The sequence below is a fragment of the Mustelus asterias genome, chromosome 3 (genome assembly GCF_964213995.1).
Source record: "Mustelus asterias chromosome 3, sMusAst1.hap1.1, whole genome shotgun sequence".
Classification (NCBI taxonomy): Eukaryota; Metazoa; Chordata; class Chondrichthyes; order Carcharhiniformes; family Triakidae; genus Mustelus; species Mustelus asterias.
The window spans coordinates 151,772,502-151,791,100 of NC_135803.1; the positions used below are offsets into that span (position 1 = coordinate 151,772,502).

The following is an 18,599-nucleotide window of genomic DNA, read 5'->3' on the forward strand; positions in this document are numbered from 1 at the left end:
AGAGTTTTGTTATTTTCCATTATTAGGTACAAGCAGTCTCCAGCTTTCAAAAACAGTTCACAGCTGTGTAACCATGAAAGCTTCTGTTAATGCAAAGCTTTGCTTGCCTTGTACTTTCAAATGTGGTCAATTTCTAAGCTCAAAACCCAGAATTCCAAGCTGAGTTTTAAAATGTGGCCAAGTTAGCTTAAGTTAGCTTTAAAGCATTTAGTTACATGATGCAGAAATACCTTAAAATGAAGTCTTTTAACTAAAGCAAACCACACAGAGGATCCCACATCCCGTAACCCCAAGTATTTACCCTGCTACTCCCCCCGACACTAAGGGGCAATGTAGCATGGCCAATCCACCTAACCCGCGCATCTTTGGACAATAAGGGGCAATTTAGCATGGCCAATCCAATTAACCTGCAAATCTTTGGATACTAAGGGGCGATTTAGTATGGCCAATCCACCGAACCTACATAGATTTAGACACTAAGGGGCAATGTAGCATGGCCAATCCACCTAACCCGCACATCTTTGGAGAACAGTGTGAAGCAGGACTTGTCTTTTCAGGTGAACAGACCTCCCATGGGAGCTCAGGTGAGTGCAGCACTCAGAGAGGAGAAGGTCACATCCAGGAATCCCTGGAACGACCTGGCACTACCCAGGGTACCAGGGAGGTGCTGAAGGTCCACCTGGGTGAACTGGTTTGCTCTCTGTGTGCTCTGAATGCCTTTAAAATGGCACCCTGGAACATCGAGTGTCTGCGTTGATGGAGGAGTTGGGGAGGGTGGGAATGGAGGGTTGCGGTAGGTGAATTGGAGGTTATCCTGTCAGTGACAGGATGTGGCCCCTGTGGCTTGAGGTTTGTTTGTTCAAAGCTTTGCACTGTATGGCGAAGAAAGCTGCCATTGCCATAGCGACTTCAAAGCTGTTTTTTAAAAATTTGTTCAGGGGATGTGGGTGTTGCTGGCTGGGCCAACATTTATTCCCCATCCCTGAGGGAATTTAAGAATCAACCACGTGACTCTGGAGTCACAGGTAGGCCAGACCGGGTAAGGAAAGACAGATTTCCTTCCCTAAAGGACATTAGTGAAACAGATGGGTTTTTCCAATAATCGACAATGGTTTCATGGTCATCAGTAGATTCTTAATTCCAGATTTTTATTGAATTCCAATTTCACCATCTTTGATGGTGGGATTTGAACTCAGATCCCCAGAACATCACCCTGGATCACTATCCAGCAATGATACCACTATGTTACCTTACCCTCCAACTATGACCCCCAGTTCTGCACTCCCCCACCATCAGGAAGAAGCCTTTGCTTTGCTTTATTTATTAGGGTCACAAGTTGCTGCAATGAAGTTACTGTGAAAATCCCCTCGTCGCCACAGTCTGGCGCCTGTTCGGGTACACTGGGAGAATTTAGCGTGGCCAAACCACCTAACCAGCACGTCTTTCGGACTGTGGGAAGAAACCGGAGCACCTGGAGGAAACCCACGCAGACACGGGGAGAATGTGCAGATTTCGCACAGACGGTGACCCAAGGCCGGGAATCGAACCAGGATCCTTGGCGCTGTGAGGCAGCGGTGCTAACCACTGTGCCACCGTGGGGTGTGGAGTTGGGGGCTGGGGGCTACTGTGAGTAATTGGAGGTCATAGAAACATAGACAAAAGAAACTAGAAGCAGGAGTAGACCATTCGGCCCTTCGAGCCTGCTCCGCCATTCATTTTGATCAAATTCAATATCTTGATCCCCCCTTATTCCTTGATCCCTTTAGCCCTTAGAGCAGTATCTAATTTCGTCTTGAAATCAGACAATGTTTTGACCTCAACTACATTCTGTGGTAGTGAATTCCACACATTCACCACCCTCTGGGTGAAGAAATTTCTCCTCACCTCAGTTCTAGAATGTTTACCCCTTACCCTTCAGGGCGGCACGGTGGCACAGTGGTTAGCACTGCTGCCTCACAGCTCCAAGGTCCTGGTTCGATTCCCGGCTTGGGTCACTGTCTGTGCTCCCCATTCTGTGCTCCCCTTCCACGTTCTCCCCATGTCTGCGTGGGTTTCCTCCGGGTGCTCTGGTTTACTCCCACACTCCAAAGATGTGCGGGTCAGGTGGATTGTCCATGCTAAATTGCCACTTAGTACCCCAGGATGCATAGGTTAGAGGGATTAGCAGGGTAAATATGTGGGGTGATGGGGATAGGGCCTGGGTGGGATTGTTTTTGGTGCAGACTCGATGGGCCGAATGGCCTCCTTCTGCGCTGTCGGGATTCTATGATTCAAACTATGACCCCTAGTTCTGGACAGTTTTATAGTCACCCAGCAGTTAGAACTGTTATTTTTTTTCTATCTAACATTTCCTGGGTAACTATCCTGGTAAGTAATTCCGAATCATTTGAAGTCAGGGGGATCCAGACACAGGAAAATTGTCCACTGGTGATCCAAACCCCCCAGGCAGTGCATTGGAACGTCCGAGGGTGTCCTATAGTTCATCATCGTCCGGAGATCAGACACTCTGAACCTATAATGCCATTCCATCACTTTTACTGGATCAAAACCCTGGAACTCCCTCCCTAACAGCACTGTTGGTGTACCTACACCACATGGACTGCAGCACAACCTCACCCACGGCCTATCCCCAGAACCCCATGTATTTACCGCAGCTAGCCCCCCTGACACTAAGGGGCAATTTAGTGTGGCCAATTCACCCAACCCGCACATCTTTGCACTGTGGGAGGAAACCGGAGCACCCGGAGGAAACCCGCGCAGACACCGGGAGAACGTGCAAACTCCACACAGACGGTGACCCAAGCCAGGAATTCAACCCGGGTCCCTGGCGCTGTGAGGCAGCAGTGCTAACCCACTGTGCCACCGTGCCACCCCAACCAATCACCAGCCTGTCTCCTTCCATTCTGCATTGTGCTGTTTATGTAGCAAATGGTTCAAAGCACCATGGGGTTAACTTTGAAACCAGTAGAAATTTATATCATGAGGTTTAAAATACGCTGTAGATTTGCCATCAATAGATTTATACTATTGCCCAAAGTCAAAATGACCCGCATTGAATTCTGTTAGGACCGCGCTGGATATGTAATAAAAACATGCTGATGGCTAAAGCCATTTTTCCCCCTCCTGCCCTGGCCCTAGCCTTGCCCTTTACAAAGCCACTTTCCTCGCTATTAGGTGACCTCTGAATTCTTCGCATTTTGATGCCAAATTGGTCAGATGAGGGCGCTGATTTAAGGCCAGGTGTTGTGGCCTGTGTGCCCCCTGGCCCTTCCCCCTCCTCCCACTGAGAATCCCATTCGGGCTATAAAATCTCACTCTACTTTCAATCCAAACCCATCTGTCAGCTCGTTCTGACCCCAAGTGCACACTGAGGAATGACCCATCGCTCACCGCAGGCTGTTATCCACTCTCTAGCTGTTTAAAGGGACAGCAGGTGAGAGTGAAGGACTGAACAGTTGCGCCAACAGAAAACTGATATCCCAATACTTGGAGGGGAGTTTTGCAAGGGTGGCATGGTGGCATAATGGTCAGCACTGCTGCCTCACAGTGCCAGGAATCCGGGTTCAATTCCTGCTTTGGGTCACTGTCTGTGTGGAGTCGACATGTTCTCCCCGTGTCTGTGTGGGTTTCCTCCCATTGTCTAAAGATGTGCGGGTTAGTTTAAGTTTATTTATTAGTGTCACAAGTAAGCTTACATTAACACTGCAATGAAGTTACTGTGGAAATCCTCTTGTTGCCACACTCCGGCGAATGTTCCGGTACACTGAGGGAGAATTTAGCATGGCCAATGCGCCCTAACCAGTACGTCTTTTGGATTGCGGGAGGAAACTGGAGCACCCGGAGGAAACCCACATAGAGACGGGGAGAACGTGCAAACTCCACACAGACAGTGACCCAAGCCGGAAATTGAACCCGGGCCCCTGGCGCTTTGAGGCAGCAGTGCTAACCACTGTGCCGCCGTGTCCGCACATAGTTCATGGTAGATTGGCCATGCTAAATTGCTCCTTAATGTCCAAAGATCTGTAGGTTAGGTAGATTGGCCATGCTCAATTGCCCCTTAGTGACCCCCAGGTGTGTAGGTTACCTGGATTAGCCATGATAAATGCACGGGGTTATGGGGATTGTGTGGGCCTTGGTAAGATGTACTTCGGAGAGTTGGTGCAGACTTGATGGGCTGAATGGCCTCCTTGTGCACCTTAGGGATTCTATGACTCAATATTGGCATTATCTGTTCTAAAAACCAAAGGTTCTCTTTTGCTGCTTTGTGTTGGTGACATTGGCCTGGACTTTGCTGTCAGCAGCCAATAAACTCACTCTTCCTACCACTTACACTCCCCACAAAATGTAATTGGAATTTTGCACTGATACTTGCAGGATCTGGAACACATGAAGGGCCTTAATCAGGCAATAAGGGCCTCAACGTGTGGAAGGGGGGACAGCCAGTCCCTGAGCCTTTCCATGCCAGACAAAGGCTGGAAAGTAGCAGGGTCCCCATCCCAGCACCCTCCCACTCAATTAATCACGCGACTCCCCTGCCCAGCCTCTCCCCTCCACCTCCACCCCTCCCTCTGCCCCCCCCCCCACCCTTCCCCTCTGCCCCCTCTCCCCCACCCACTTCCACCACCAAACTCACCTGGTGGAGGACAATAATGGGAACCTGAGGAGCAAATCTTTTACACAGAGGGTGATACGTGTGTGGAATGAGCTGCCGGAGGAAGTGGCTGAGGCAGGGACGTTGACAACATTTTAAGGGCATTTGGACAGATACATGGATAGGAAAGGTTTAGAGGGATATGGGCCAAATGCAGGTAAATGGGGTTCGCTTAGATGGGCTTTTTGGTCAGCATGGACCAGTTTGGGCCGAAAGGCCTCTCTCCATGCTGTAGATTCTATGATTCTATGATTCTATCTGGTTATAATCCATAGGAAGGGAAAATGATGGCCACCTTGCAGAAAGTGAGAATTTTCTGGGATGCAGGGATTAGTTTATGGGGAAAGGTTTGGATTGGACTACAATGTTTAGGATTTAGAAGAATGAGGTGATCTTGTTGAAACAAGATGAATGCGTGTAAAATCGCCAGCCCCAACGCACTCCTCTCTGATGAGCTCAATGCATTCTACGTCCGTTTTGGGCAAGAGGTCAGCGAGAGCATGCCCTCCACCCTGGAAATCTCAGATGAACCTGTATCTGAGGTCAGCATTGCAGATGTCAGAGCAGCTTTCTCGAAGGTCAACCCACAGAAAGCGACTGACCCGGATGGGGTACCCGGACGTGCACTCAGATCCTGCGCGGATCAGCTGATGGGGGTATTAGCAGACAGCTTCAACCTCTCTTTACAACCATCTGAGGTCCCTATCTGCTTCAAGAAGACGACCATCATCCTAGTACCAAAGAAAAGCCAAGCAGCGTGCCTTAATAACTATCGGCTGGTGGCTCTGACATCCATCGTTATGAAGTGCTTCGAAAGGTTGGTCATGGCACAAATCAATTCCAGCCTCCCAGACTGCCTGAATCCACTGCCTACCGCGGCAACAGGTCCACAGCAGATGCCACCTCCCTGGCCCTGCACTCAACCCTGGAACACCGAGATAAAAAAGACACCTATGTCAGACTCCTGTTTATTGACTACAGCTCAGCCTTCAACACTATTGCTCCCACAAAACTCATCTCCAAACTCTGTGGCCTGGGGCTCGGCTCCTCCCTCTGCTATTGGATCCTGAACTTCCTAACACACAGACCACAATCAGTAAGGATAGGCAACACCACCTCCTCCACGATCATCCTCAACACCGGTGCCCCACAAGGCTGTGTTCTCAGCTCCTTACTGTACGCCTTATACACCTATGACTGTGTGGTCAAACTCCTCAACAATTTGATTTTCAAGTTCGCAGACGATACCACCATAGTGGGTCAGATCTCAAACAATGACGAGACAGAGTACAGGAATGAGATAGAGAATCTGGTGAACTGGTGCGGCAACAATAATCTCTCCCTCAATGTCAACAAAACAAAGGAGATTGTCATCGACTTCAGGAAGCGTAAAGGAGAGCATGCCCCTGTCTACATCAACGGGGACGAAGTAGAAACAGTCGAGACTTTCAAGTTTGTAGGTGTCCAGATCACCAACAACCTGGTCCCCCCATGCCGACACTATAGTTAAGAAAGCCCACCAATGCCTCTACTTTCTCAGAAGATTAAGGAAATTTGGCATGTCAGCTACGACTCTCACCTACTTTTACAGATGCACCATAGAAAGCATTCTTTCTGGTTGTATCACAGCTTGGTATGGCTCCTGCTCTGCCCAAGACCGCAAGAAACTACAAAAGGTCGTGAATGTAGCCCAATCCATCACCAAACCAGCCTCCCACCCAATGACTCTGTCTACACTTCCTGCTGCCTTGGAAAAGCAGCCAGCATAATTAAGGACCCCACGCACCCCGGACATACTCTCTTCCACCTTCTTCCGTCGGGAAAAAGATACAAAAGTCTGAGGTCGCGTACCAACCGACTCAAGAACAGCTTCTTCCCTGCTGCTGTCAGACTTTTGAATGGACCTACCTCACTCTAAGTTGATCTTTCTCTACATTCTAGCTATGACCGTAACACTACATTCTGCACTCTCTCCTTTCCTTCTCTATGAACGGTATGCTTTGTCTGTATAGCGCGCAAGAAACAATACTTTTCACTGTATGTTAATACATGTGACAATAATAAATCAAATCAAAAATCAAATCAAATGCTCCTTCCTATGTTCCCTGGGGACCGCTCTGACTGACATGATCCTTTCCACTGAAGCTGATTATAAACCTGAGGAAGATTGTAGTTACCTTGTCCCATTTTACTCTGAGGTGAATGTCCTCAAATTGTTTTATTTTTCCCTGTCTCGATCTTACTGTAGCCAGACTGATGAATAATCTGACCAACAAGAGACCCCGGAGTCTCCTTTTGAATAAGAAAATGTTCAGTAGACATGTGGGTGTATTGTGGGGATCGCAAAAGCATGAGTATTCTGTGCAAAATGTACGGACCATTAATCATTAACTGATGGCTTTTCAAGGCCACATGACTTAGATATGATTTTGCTTGAGGATGTTGCGGGGGATGGGATTGCTGGGATATATCCAACATTGAAAGCCGACACTCCCCCTTACACCCACACTGCTGGAGGACAGGAAATAGTCTCTAACACACTGATGATGGAGGTTTTGCCAGGAACCTCCTTTCCAGGGGACTGTTAATTTATCTTAATAAATTGAGAGCCACTCGACTTGGCTCAAAGTAAGAAGGCATTTATTCCCAACAATAAATAAGCATTTAAAACAAAACATCAGACAGAGTCAACTCGGCGATTGTACAAGTCTCCTCCCCGAACTCCAACTGCGGGAGTTCCTTAACCAGAATACGCGCCTTCACGCCCAATTGGCTCAACTTCCCGCCTTGACAGTTCATAGGGTCCGGCCCAAATGTGTGGCCCTCAGGTAACGCCCCCTTAAAGGGGCCACACTACCACACTCCTCGCACCGCCCCCCCCATCCACTCTCCCCAACTTCTGAATTCGCCTCTGGAGGAAACAAAGAACATCATTAGCATAAGAAAACAACTTTTTACTAAAGGATAGTAACTGGAACAATGGAAGTTGAGGGGGCGACCTGATAGAAGTCTACAAGATTATGAGGGGCATGGACAGAATGGATAGTCAGAAACTTTTTCCCAGGGTGGAAGAGTCAATTACTCGGGGGCACAGGTTTAAGGTGCGAGGGGCAAGGTTTAAAGGAGATGTACGAGGCACGTTTTTACACAGACGGTGGTGGGTGCCTGGAACTCGCTGCCGGGGGAGGTAAAGTAAAGTAAAGTTTATTTATTAGTCACAAGTAAAGCTTACATTAACACTGCAATGAAGTAACTGTGAAATTCCCCTAGTGGAAGCAGATACAGTAGGGGCGTCTTGACAAATACATGAACAGGATGGTTAGAGGGATATGGTCCCTAGAAGGGGAGGGGGTTTTAGTTCAGACAGACAACATGGTGGGTGCAGGCTTGGAGGGCCGAAGGGCCTCTTCCTGTGCTGTAGTTTTCTTTGTACTTTGTTCTTTGAGCTACCCCGGGAAAAACTCAGCAGAGGTTTAGTCTGTCCGGGAACTTCTGGACCCTGGGAGAACACCTCAGTTCTATGTTCGGCTCTTCAGAACTTGCAGAATCAGGTCTGACGGATGCAAAAGGCAAACTCATCCCTCCGGGCTCCAGCTCCTCTTCTGTAGCTGCTGGTTCCTCAGGAACCACTAGTTACTCAGGTCCTTCATTTCCAACCGCAATCCCGTCAACCAATCCTGACATCGTCGCATTTATGGCGGGGGTGACCTGTCGATCCCCTGTACCTGTATCTGTCACGGCTCCCTCCTCAGCTGGTCTGTGTGTTTCTTGAGAAGACAGCCTTGTATTACCATCTTCTTAACCTTCTGTCCATATCTTTGTGCGTTTAGCAGAGACTGGCAAAGTCTCTTACCAGGTGTGGCGCCAGCGCTATCTCTTGGAAGGCCGGTGGTGATGCTACTGTGTGTGGCACGGACAACTGGCTGAGTGCATCTGCATTAGATATGTGTGTCCCAGGGTGATAGCGTACTGGTGCTTACAAGTGAAAGTCACAGAGCGTGAAAGTGGATACAGGCCTTTCCTTCCTGTCGTACGGTATGACACAATTCTGCTGAAGTCAGCAGGGCTGAACATTGGGTGGGATGGTCGGCAGGAGTGGTTTCACGTCCCTGCGTGTGCCATTCATTTCACACCCCATTGGTTCGAGATTGCCCCTGTGGGGGGGGGGGGGGGGGGGGGGGATTAAAATTACTTGGGACCAAAATGTACTTAACTTGCTGGTCCATGTGTCTAAATTACAGGGAAATTAAAGTCTAGGCTGAGGGGAGGATGGGGAGGCGCGAATGGGGGGAGGTCAGTGCAGATAGCTACCTGTAAGATTTGTGCAGTAGATATGGGGCGTGAATGTGGCACAGTGGTTAGCACTGCTGTCTCACAGCGCCAGGGACCCGGGTTCGATTCCCGGCTTGGGTCACTGTCTGTGTGGAGTTTGCACGTTCTCCCTGTGTCTGCGTGGGTTTCCTCCGGGTGCTCCGGTTTCCTCCAAAGATGTGCGGGTTAGGTTGATTGGCCATGCTAAATTGACCCCAGTGTCAGGGGGACGAGCTAGAGTAAATGTGTGGGGTTGCGGGGATGGGGCCTGGGTGGGATTGTTGTTGGTGCAGACTCGATGGGCCGAATGGCTTCCTTCTGTGCTGGGGATTCTATGATAGAATCCCTACAGTGCAGAAGGAGACCATTTGGCCCATCGAGTCTGCACCAACCCTCTGATAGAGCATCCCATCCAGGCCCTATCCATGTAACCCCACGCATTTACTCTACTAATCCCCCTAACCCACGTCGAGGGGCAATTTGCCATGGCCAATCCAGCTAACCTGCTGGAGGAAACTGGAGCACTCGGAGGAAACCCATGCAGACACGGGGAGAACGTACAAACTCCACACAGACAGTTACCCAGGCCAAGAATCGAACCCGGGTCCCTGGCACTATGAGGCAGCAGTGCTAGCCAGTGTGCCACCGTTTAACATCTTATCAAAAGGCTGGCTCTTGAGGTGGTGCAGTACTCCTGCAAGAGTAAAAATCAAATACTGCGGATGTTGGAATCTGAAACAAAAACAGAAAATGCTAGAAAATCTCAGCAAGTCTGACAGCCCCTGTGGAGAGAGAATAGTGACAAGGGGCGGAATTTTACCGCCACGTCTGCCCAAGGTTCATATGATCCCACCTGAGGCCAATGGAGAATGCCGTTCTCCAAGCCTTGCCCCCCGCGCCCCCTCCCCACCACCGGAATTGGGGCGGGCATGCCAGTAAAATTCCGGCCAACGTTTCGAGTCTAGAAGACCCTTCATCAGAGCTAAGAGCCAAGAGAATCAGCAGAGGTTTATACTGTGAGGGTGGCGGTGGGAGGGGAGCTGGAATGGGACAAAGGGAATGTAAATGAGGGTACAGAAGGCTGAGAATCCCATAGTGTAAACTCCTGCTGATTCTCTTTGCTCTTAGCTCTGCCGAAAGGTCATCCAGGCTCAAAATGTTGGCTCTATTCTCTCTCCACAGATGCTGTCAGACCTGCTGAGGTTTTCCAGCATTTTCTGTTTTTTGACTCCCTCAAGAGTGTCCGTCTGGATCCTGTGTTCAAATCCCTGGAGTGAGACTTACACCCACGACCTTCATGAGTCACAGGGATGAGTGCTGAGGTACAGCTAACCAGATTTCTTTTTGTTTTTCAAAGCAGCAGAGTGGAATATGTTCAACAGTAAGTCCCTAGATTAATAGTTCCTCCTGTTCCTTTTCAAATCTCCTCAGGCGCAGTGTTCCAGTTTCTGCATGTTGGTCTAGTTGTAATGGAACAGATTACTTAAGCAGCTCCAGGCATTTTATGGTACTTGGTCGATTCTAAAGTATGTCCCAGTCCTTCCCCTCGATGTAACACATTGATCCTCATAAATTTTATTTGACGGCAACAATTTCGGTCCCAGTGGGAGCAGGAATAGCTGCAATTTCAGGTTATTTCTACATTTGTCTACCTATTTGGCAGCCAGTAACCTGTAGCCCTTGGCTTATGTGTCTGGTGGATAAATTTGAGGGGAAGTTAGATAAACACACAAGGAACAGAAGCATGTATTGATGAAGAATCTTTGGAGGAGGCTCATGATGGGTGGCACGGTGGCACAGTGGTTAGCACTGCTACCTCATAGTGCCAGAGGCCCGGGTTTGATTCCCGGCTTGGGTCACTGTCTGAGTGGAGTCTGCACATTCTCCCCGTGTCTGCGTGTGTTTCCTCCGGGTGCTCCAGTTTTCTCCCTGTGGTGAACCATCGTTGGTTCCCACTAGATAGTACTGAGCCAGGGTCTGGCCAGTACTACAAGTATGTATATATGTTGCTGTTGGGGTTAGGGATGGGTTGTTCTACTTGTTGCTGTTGGGGTTAGGGTTGGGCTGTTACACCTTGTATTATAGTTATTATGGTACATCCCAGTCGGGCTCCGCCTCCTGGGAGAGGTATAAAGGTTACTGCTCTGTCTGGGACCCCTCAGTCTGGGATCGTGTACTATACTTAGTAGCTTCGTTGTAACAGCAAATAAAAGCCTTTATTTCCTGAGCATCTCAAGCCTCGTGTGTGATAACGCGCATCAATTTTATTTGCTGTTACAACGAAGCTACTAAGTATAGTACACGATCCCAGACTGAGGGGTCCCAGACAGAGCAGTGACCTTTATACCTCTCCCAGGAGGCGGAGCCCGACTGGGATGTACCATAATAACTATAATACAAGGTGTAACAGCCCAACCCTAACCCCAACAGCAACAAGTAGAACAACCCATCCCTAACCCCAACCGCAACATATATACATACTTGTAGTACTGGCCAGACCCTGGCTCAGTACTATCTAGTGGGAACCAACGATGGTTCACCACACTCCCATAGTCCAAAGATGTGTAGGTTATGTTGTTTGGCCTAAATTTGCCCTTAGTGTCAGGGGATTAGCAGAATAAATATGTGGGGCCTGGGTGGGATTGTTGCACACTCGATGGGCTGAATGGCTTCCTGGAGGGATTCTATGGTTCTGTGGAGCATAAAGATGTGCGTGAGGCTGCTATACAGGGAGGATTGGTACTTTGTTCATGCCTCCCCCACTGGGTTGAGGTCTGTAAGTTTAGGGACATAAGACTTAGGAGTAGGCCATTTGGCCCTTGAAGTCTGCTCTGCCATTTGATGAGGTTGATCTGGTTGTGTCTCGACTCCACTTTGACATCTGTCCCCCCCCAAAACCGTTAACTCCCTTGTCGATCAATAATCATGATGTGGAGATGCCGGCGTTGGACTGGGGTGAACACAGTAAGAAGTCTCACAACACCAGGTTAAAGTCCAACAGGTTTATTTGGTAGCAAATACCATAAGCTTTCGGAGCGCTGCTCCTTCGTCAGATGGAGTGGAAATGGAGATGCCGGCATTGGACTGAGGTGGGCACAGTAAGAATTCTCTCAACACCAGGTTATAGAGAACAGGGTTATTTGGAATCACGAGCTTTCGGAGCACTACTCCTTCATCACGTGAGTGGAGGTAGGTTCAAAAACATGGCATACAGAGGCAAAGGCACAATTGCAAAGCAATTACAGATTTCCGCTCCATCTGACGAAGGAGCAGTGCTCCAAAAGCTTATGGTATTTGCTACCAAATAAACCTGTTGGACTTTAACCTGGTGTTGTGAGACTTCTTACTGTGATCAATAATCAGACAAACTCACCCTTGAACATTAAGATAAAAGCAAATTGCTGTGGGTGTTGGAATCTGAAACAAAAATAGAAATGCTGGAAAATCTCAGCAGATCTGACAGCATCTGTGGAGAGAGAACAGAACGAATACTGCAACCTTTTCCCAGCATTTTCCCTTTATGTTTCAGCCTTGAATATATTCAATGACCCATCCTTCACTGCTCTCTGGGGAAGAGGATTCCATATACTGAAACCCTTTGAGAGAGAAATATTTACCTTATCACTCACTGAGCTGAAATAGCTCAGTTGGGAGAGCGTTAGACTGAAGATCTAAAGGTCCCTGGTTCAATCCCGGGTTTCGGCAGAACCCCCTTGCTGGCTACTACTTGGCACTGCATTTTGTCTCGCAGTGTCTTCAAACATCAATCGACGCAAGCTGCGACAAACCAGATGCCCATCGCAATCTCCTGTCGATATTTTCGAAAGACATTCCCACCCTCAATATTCTAGCGTTCTTCCATCCCCTTTCAGTGTTAGCTTTTGTTTCACGCCTCCACATACCTCATTGTGGCCCGCAGTTGCGTTCCAGCCAAAATGCCACAGACCCGTTGCACTTGAGAATGTGATGGTGGACTAGCCAGATGGACAAGTGTGTGGCTTTTGCATGCTCTTCACTTTGCAGTGGCTGCAGATATCGGAGCTGAGGCGGGCGGAAGAGCGAGGAAGCCGTTGATTGCGCAGGTGACAGACTGGTGTAAAATAGCAGAGGGTGCAGGAAATAGGCAGCAGGTGAGGCAGCACGATTGGAGAGTGGAAGAGGCTTAACGTTGCAGGTCACTGCTTGATGAAATGTGCGAGATGTTGAGGAAGAAATAGGAAAGGAGAGGACTGAGTGGCTGAGAGATGGAACAGAGAACAGCTTTGCATTGCAGCAGTGCAAGCCGAAATAGCTCAGTTGGGAGCGCGTTAGACTGAAGATCTAAAGGTCTCTGGTTCAATCCCGGGTTTCGGCAGGACTCCCTTGCTGCCTTTCTTTGCTATCTGCTAATTGGCACTGCATTTGGGGTGGCACAGTGGTTAGCACTGCTGGCTCACAATTCCAGAGACCTGGGTTTGAGTTCCAGCTTGGGTCACTGTCTGTGTGGAGCTTGCACATTTTCCCCATGTCTGCGTGGGTTTCCTCCGGGTGCTCCAGCTTCCTCCCATGGTCCAACTATGTGCAGGTTAGGTGCATTGGGCATGCTAAATTGCCCCTTAGTGTCCCGGGATGTGTAGATTAGAGGGATTAGCGCATAAATATATGGGGATAGGGCCTGGGTGGGATTGTTGTCAGTGCAGGCTCGATGGGCTGAATGGCCTCTTTCTGCACTGTAGGGATTCTATGACTTCTATGACTCTTAAAAGATAGATTCTTATTCTTTAACTGTGTCCCCTGATTTTAGTTTCTCCCACAAACAACAAAGAACAAAGATAAGTACAGCACAGGAACAGGCCCTTCGGCCCTCCAAGCCTGCGCCGATCATGATGCCTGCCTAATCTAAAACCGTATGCACTCACAGAGTCCGTATCCTCCCATTCCCATCCTATTCATGTATTCGTCTAGTTGCCCCTTAAATGCCGCTATCGTACCTGCTCCCACCACCTCCCCGGGGCAGCGCGTTCCAAACATTCACCACCCTCTGTGTAAAAAACTTACCTCGCACATCTCCTCTAAACTTTTCCCCACGCACCTTAAACCCATGTCCCCGAGTACTTGACTTTTCTACCCTCGGAAAGAGCATCTGACTATCCACTCTGTCCATGCCACTCATAATCTTGTAAACCTCTATCAGGTCACCTAGAAATCATAGAAATCATAGAAACCCTACAGTGCGGAAGGAGGCCATTCGGCCCATCGAGTCTGCACCGACCACAATCCCACCCAAGCCCTACCCCCACATATTTACTTGCTAATCCCTCTAACCTATGCGTCTCAGGACTCTAAGGGGCAATTTTTAACCTGGCCAATCAACCTAACCCGCACATCTTTGGACTGTGGGAGGAAACCGGAGCACCCAGAAGAAACCCACGCAGACACGAGGAGAATGTGCAAACTCCACACAGACAGTGACCCGAGCCAGGAATCGAACCCGGGACCCTGGAGCTGTGAAGCAGCAGTGCTAACCACTGTGCTACCGTGCCGCCCACCTCCGTCATTCCTCCGTCATTCCAGTGAGAACAAACCGAGTTTATCCAACTTCTCATCATAGCTAATGCCCTCTAGACCAGGCAACATCCCGGTAAACCTCTTCTGTACCCTCTCCAAAGCCTCCACATTCCACACAAGTGGAACATCTTCCCGGTATCCAACCTATCAAATCCCCTCACGAACGTATTCATTTCAATAAGATCACCTCTTAATCTTCAAGTTCTAATGGGTATAGCTTCAACTTGCTCAATCTTTCTTCACAAGATAAGCCCCTCATCCCAGGAATGATTGAATGAATGTTTTCTGAACTGCTGTCAATGTGATTGTGTATATTCTTTCAATTTTTAAAATTCATTCGTAGGACATGGGCGTCGCTGGCTGGGCCAGCATTTATTGCCCGTCCCTAGTAGCCCGAGGGCAGTTGAAAGTCAACCACATTGCTGTGGCTCGGGAGTCACATGTAGGCCAGGCCTGGTAAGGACGGCAGATTTCCTTCCCTCAAGGACATTAGTGAACCAGATGGGTTTTTCCGACAATCGACAATGGTTTCATGGTCATCAGTAGATTCTTAATTCTAAATATTAATAAGGAGTCCAAAACTATACGCTGTATCGCTGATGTGGTATTCCAGACTTTGGTAAACTTTGAAAACTACCACATGTGAAGTAAAGTTAAAAGAAGAGATATTTCATAGAATCCCTACAGTGCAGAAGGAGGCCATTCAGCCCATCGAGTCTGTACTGGCCACAATCCCACTAAGACCTATTCCCGCAACCCCCATATTTACCCTGCTAATCCCCCTGACACTAGGGTTAATTTAGCATGGCCAATCAACCTAACCCGCACATCTTTGCAGTGTGGGAGGAAACCGGAGCACCCGGAGGAAACCCACGCAGACACAGGGAGAATGTGCAAACTCCACACAGACAGTGACCCAAGCCGGGAATCAAACCCGGGTCCCTGGAGCTGTGAGGCAGCAGTGCTAACCGCTGTGCCACCGTGCCGCCCAATGTGACCACGCTTGACCATTTGGAGAATGAGTACCAAGTATGAGATGGGCTGAAAGGTATTTCCTGTGGTGGATATTTGATGTCATTTATTATCAGTGGACAGCAGACTAACACTATTCCTCTGTATCAGCTTCAGCGGGGTCTGGCTCTCTCAAATCGACCTTTAAAGCCACAACAGACCATGTCTAACACTGAAGTGACATGCACCCTTGGCACAGTCCATCATCGCCAATACAGATGAACATCCAGCTAACCAACCAATGATAAACTGGCCTCATTTACAGCCACTAGATGCTGTGACACACACTTAAATATAATCAGCGCCTTGACTTAAAATTCAGTTCGTGCAGAAACCTTTCCCAAAGGTAGGGGAGTCTAAAACTAGAGGGCATAGGTTTAAGGTGAGAAGGGAGAGATACAAAGCGGTCCAGAGGGGCAATTCTTTCACACAGAGGTTGGTGAATGTCTGGAATGAGCTGCCAGAGATAGTAGTAGAGGCGGGTACAATTTTGTCTTTTTAAAAGCATTTAGACAGTTACATGGGTAAGATGGGCACAGAGGGATATGGGTCAAACGTGGGCAATTGGGACTAGCTTAGTGGTTAAAAACTGGGCGGCATAGACTGTAAGCCGCTCTGACTCTATGACTCTAATGGGGAAAACATGGGACTGTGCATTATTGTAAGTTCTCATTTGCAAGGGAGCATCTTCAGTAAAGGTGTGTGACTTGCGGAAAATGGGGGTTTGATGCGTCAGATGCCATTCACACATGTCTGGCACATTGCCAATCATTTGTGGATGAGTTGGCACAGAATGGTCCCGGAAGGACACAGCTTCTTAGCTGCTATCCCTGCACAGAATGATCAACTATAAAATTTGATCTTCCTTAGCCAACACAATGAGGGAAATTTTCCCGTCCCACTCACCGCGGGAATTGTAGCGGGTCGGGGGGGCGGGGGGGGGGGGGGGGGGGGGGGTGGGGGGTGGGGGGTGGGCCATGCAAAGGACCTCGGGTGGGGCTCCCTGGTTTTGGGGCAAGTGCGGCCGGAGAATCCCACCCAAGATTTTCTTGGACGCGCAAACATTTCCTTTTGCTCTCGGTGAACCTGACACACAATAAAACCGTCAGGGGGGTAAGATTCCAGGAAAAGATAATGTTGTCCAGAGAAGTCCATTTGGTTGAGTTGGTGGCAGAACGACCATTCTAAGATTCCCAAAATTTTGTGGATTCCTTGGAAATGCCGTGTTTGCTTGGAAAGAGTTGGTATATTTTTGAGAGTGAAGGAAGATGGGGAGTTGGCGGGAATGTGGAGTTAAAGCCCATGACAGTCATGATCACATTGAATGATGGGGCAGGCTCGAAGGGCCGAATGGTCTCCTCCTGCTCCTATTTTCTACGGTCATATTGAACGATGGAGCAGACTGGGCAGCCCATGTAGTCCACTCCTGCTCCTGTTTGATATGATCTTATGTTCTTAGAGTTATTCTTGTCACAGAATCATTATAGAATCCCGACAGTGCAGAAGGAGGCCATTCGGCTCATCAAGTCCGCACCAACCATAATCCCACCTGGACCCTATCCTCATAGCCCCATGTATTTACCCTTTATTTCCCCGTGACACTAAGTGGCAATTTAGCATGGCCAATCAACCTAACCCGCACATCTTTGGACTGTGCGAGGAAACCCACGCAGACACGAGGAGAATGTGCAAACTCCACATAGACAGTGACCTAAGCCGGGAATACGAACCCAGGTCCCTGGCGCTGTGAGGCAGCAGTGCTAACCAATGTGCCACCGTGCCACCCCAAAATGCTGTGCCAGTTAACAGATAGCAGAGAAAGCCAGCAAGGGGGTTCCTGCCGAAACCCGGGATTGAACCAGGGACCTTTAGATCTTCAGTCTAACGCTCTCCCAACTGAGCTATTCCAGCTTGTCACAAACAAATACCACAGCACCGGAATAACAGATAACCCAATCACGCATTATGTGAGGAAAAAGTCTTAGAACAGAGGAGGCTTTAGACAGAGCAAATCAGGAGAAACTAATTTCTAATGGGTCAATCACCAGAAGTCATTGATTTAATGTGTTGGCCAAAAAAAGTAGGGATGACAGAAGATTAATTTTTTTAAATGTGACAAATGGTTGGGATTTGGGATGCACTGCCTGGTGGATACGAATTCAATAGTAGTTTCTGGAATTCCTTTGCAGAGGCCTGATCTGCATTACAACATTGCCCCGTCCGAGTCTTACAACAAATCAAGGCCCGTGCTCTGGGCCTCCATAACCCACAGTCCAGGCTGTGAGGGTCGGGTTTAAACTCCTGCCACTCCTCTCTCATTGGGCATGCTCTCACCCGCTCAGTAGGGAAACTGATATCCCACAAAGCCCACGGGGAGATCTATTAATGACGTCTCGTGTCCTTCTTGGCCACTTTCGCAATATTCCTTCCTGAACCACTGCAGCCCATGTAGTGTAGGTACACCCACAGTGCTGTTAGGGAGGGGAGTTCCAGCACTGTGACAAAAGAACAAAGAACAAAGAATAGTACAGTACAGCAACAGGCCCTTTGGCTCTCCAAGCCTGTGCCAATCATGACGCCTGCCTGAACTAAAACTATATGCACTTATATCCTTCCATTCCCATCCTATTCATGTATTCGTCTAGATGCCCCTTAAATGTACCTGCTGCCACCACCTCCCCGGGCAGCGCATTCCAGACATTCACCACCCTCTGTGTAAAAACCTTGCCTCACACATCTCCTCTAAACTTTTCCCCACGCACCTTAAACCTATGTCCCCGAGTACTTGACTTTTCTACCCTAGGAAAGAGCATCTGACTATCCACTCTGTCCGTGCCACTCATAATCTTGTAAACCTCTATCAGGTCACCCCTCAAACTCCTTCATTCCAGTGAGAACAAACCGAGTTTATCCAACCTCTCTTCAAAGCTAAACCTAGTGACTGTGAAGGAACGGCGATACATTTCCAAGTCAGGATAGTGAGTAGCTTGGAGGGGAGCTTGTAGGCGGTGGTGTTCCCTTGTGCCTTCTGCCCTTGTCCTTTCTTAGGTAGGGAGGCCAAAACTGCACACAATATTCC

The 18,599-nt window shown here is 48.7% G+C and overlaps 3 non-coding genes across 3 annotated transcripts; 2 read left to right on the forward strand and 1 right to left on the reverse strand.

Annotated features, from left to right (window-relative positions):
- Nucleotides 1-12,594: 12,594 nt before the first annotated feature.
- Nucleotides 12,595-12,667, forward strand: trnaf-gaa (transfer RNA phenylalanine (anticodon GAA)). Its single transcript has one exon. It is a non-coding gene; the product is annotated as a tRNA-Phe (tRNA).
- A 576-nt stretch (nt 12,668-13,243) lies between these two features.
- Nucleotides 13,244-13,316, forward strand: trnaf-gaa (transfer RNA phenylalanine (anticodon GAA)). Its single transcript has one exon. It is a non-coding gene; the product is annotated as a tRNA-Phe (tRNA).
- Nucleotides 13,317-17,358: 4,042 nt separating this feature from the next.
- On the reverse strand, nt 17,359-17,431 carry trnaf-gaa (transfer RNA phenylalanine (anticodon GAA)). The gene has a single exon. It is a non-coding gene; the product is annotated as a tRNA-Phe (tRNA).
- Between the last annotated feature and the right edge of the window lie 1,168 nt (nt 17,432-18,599).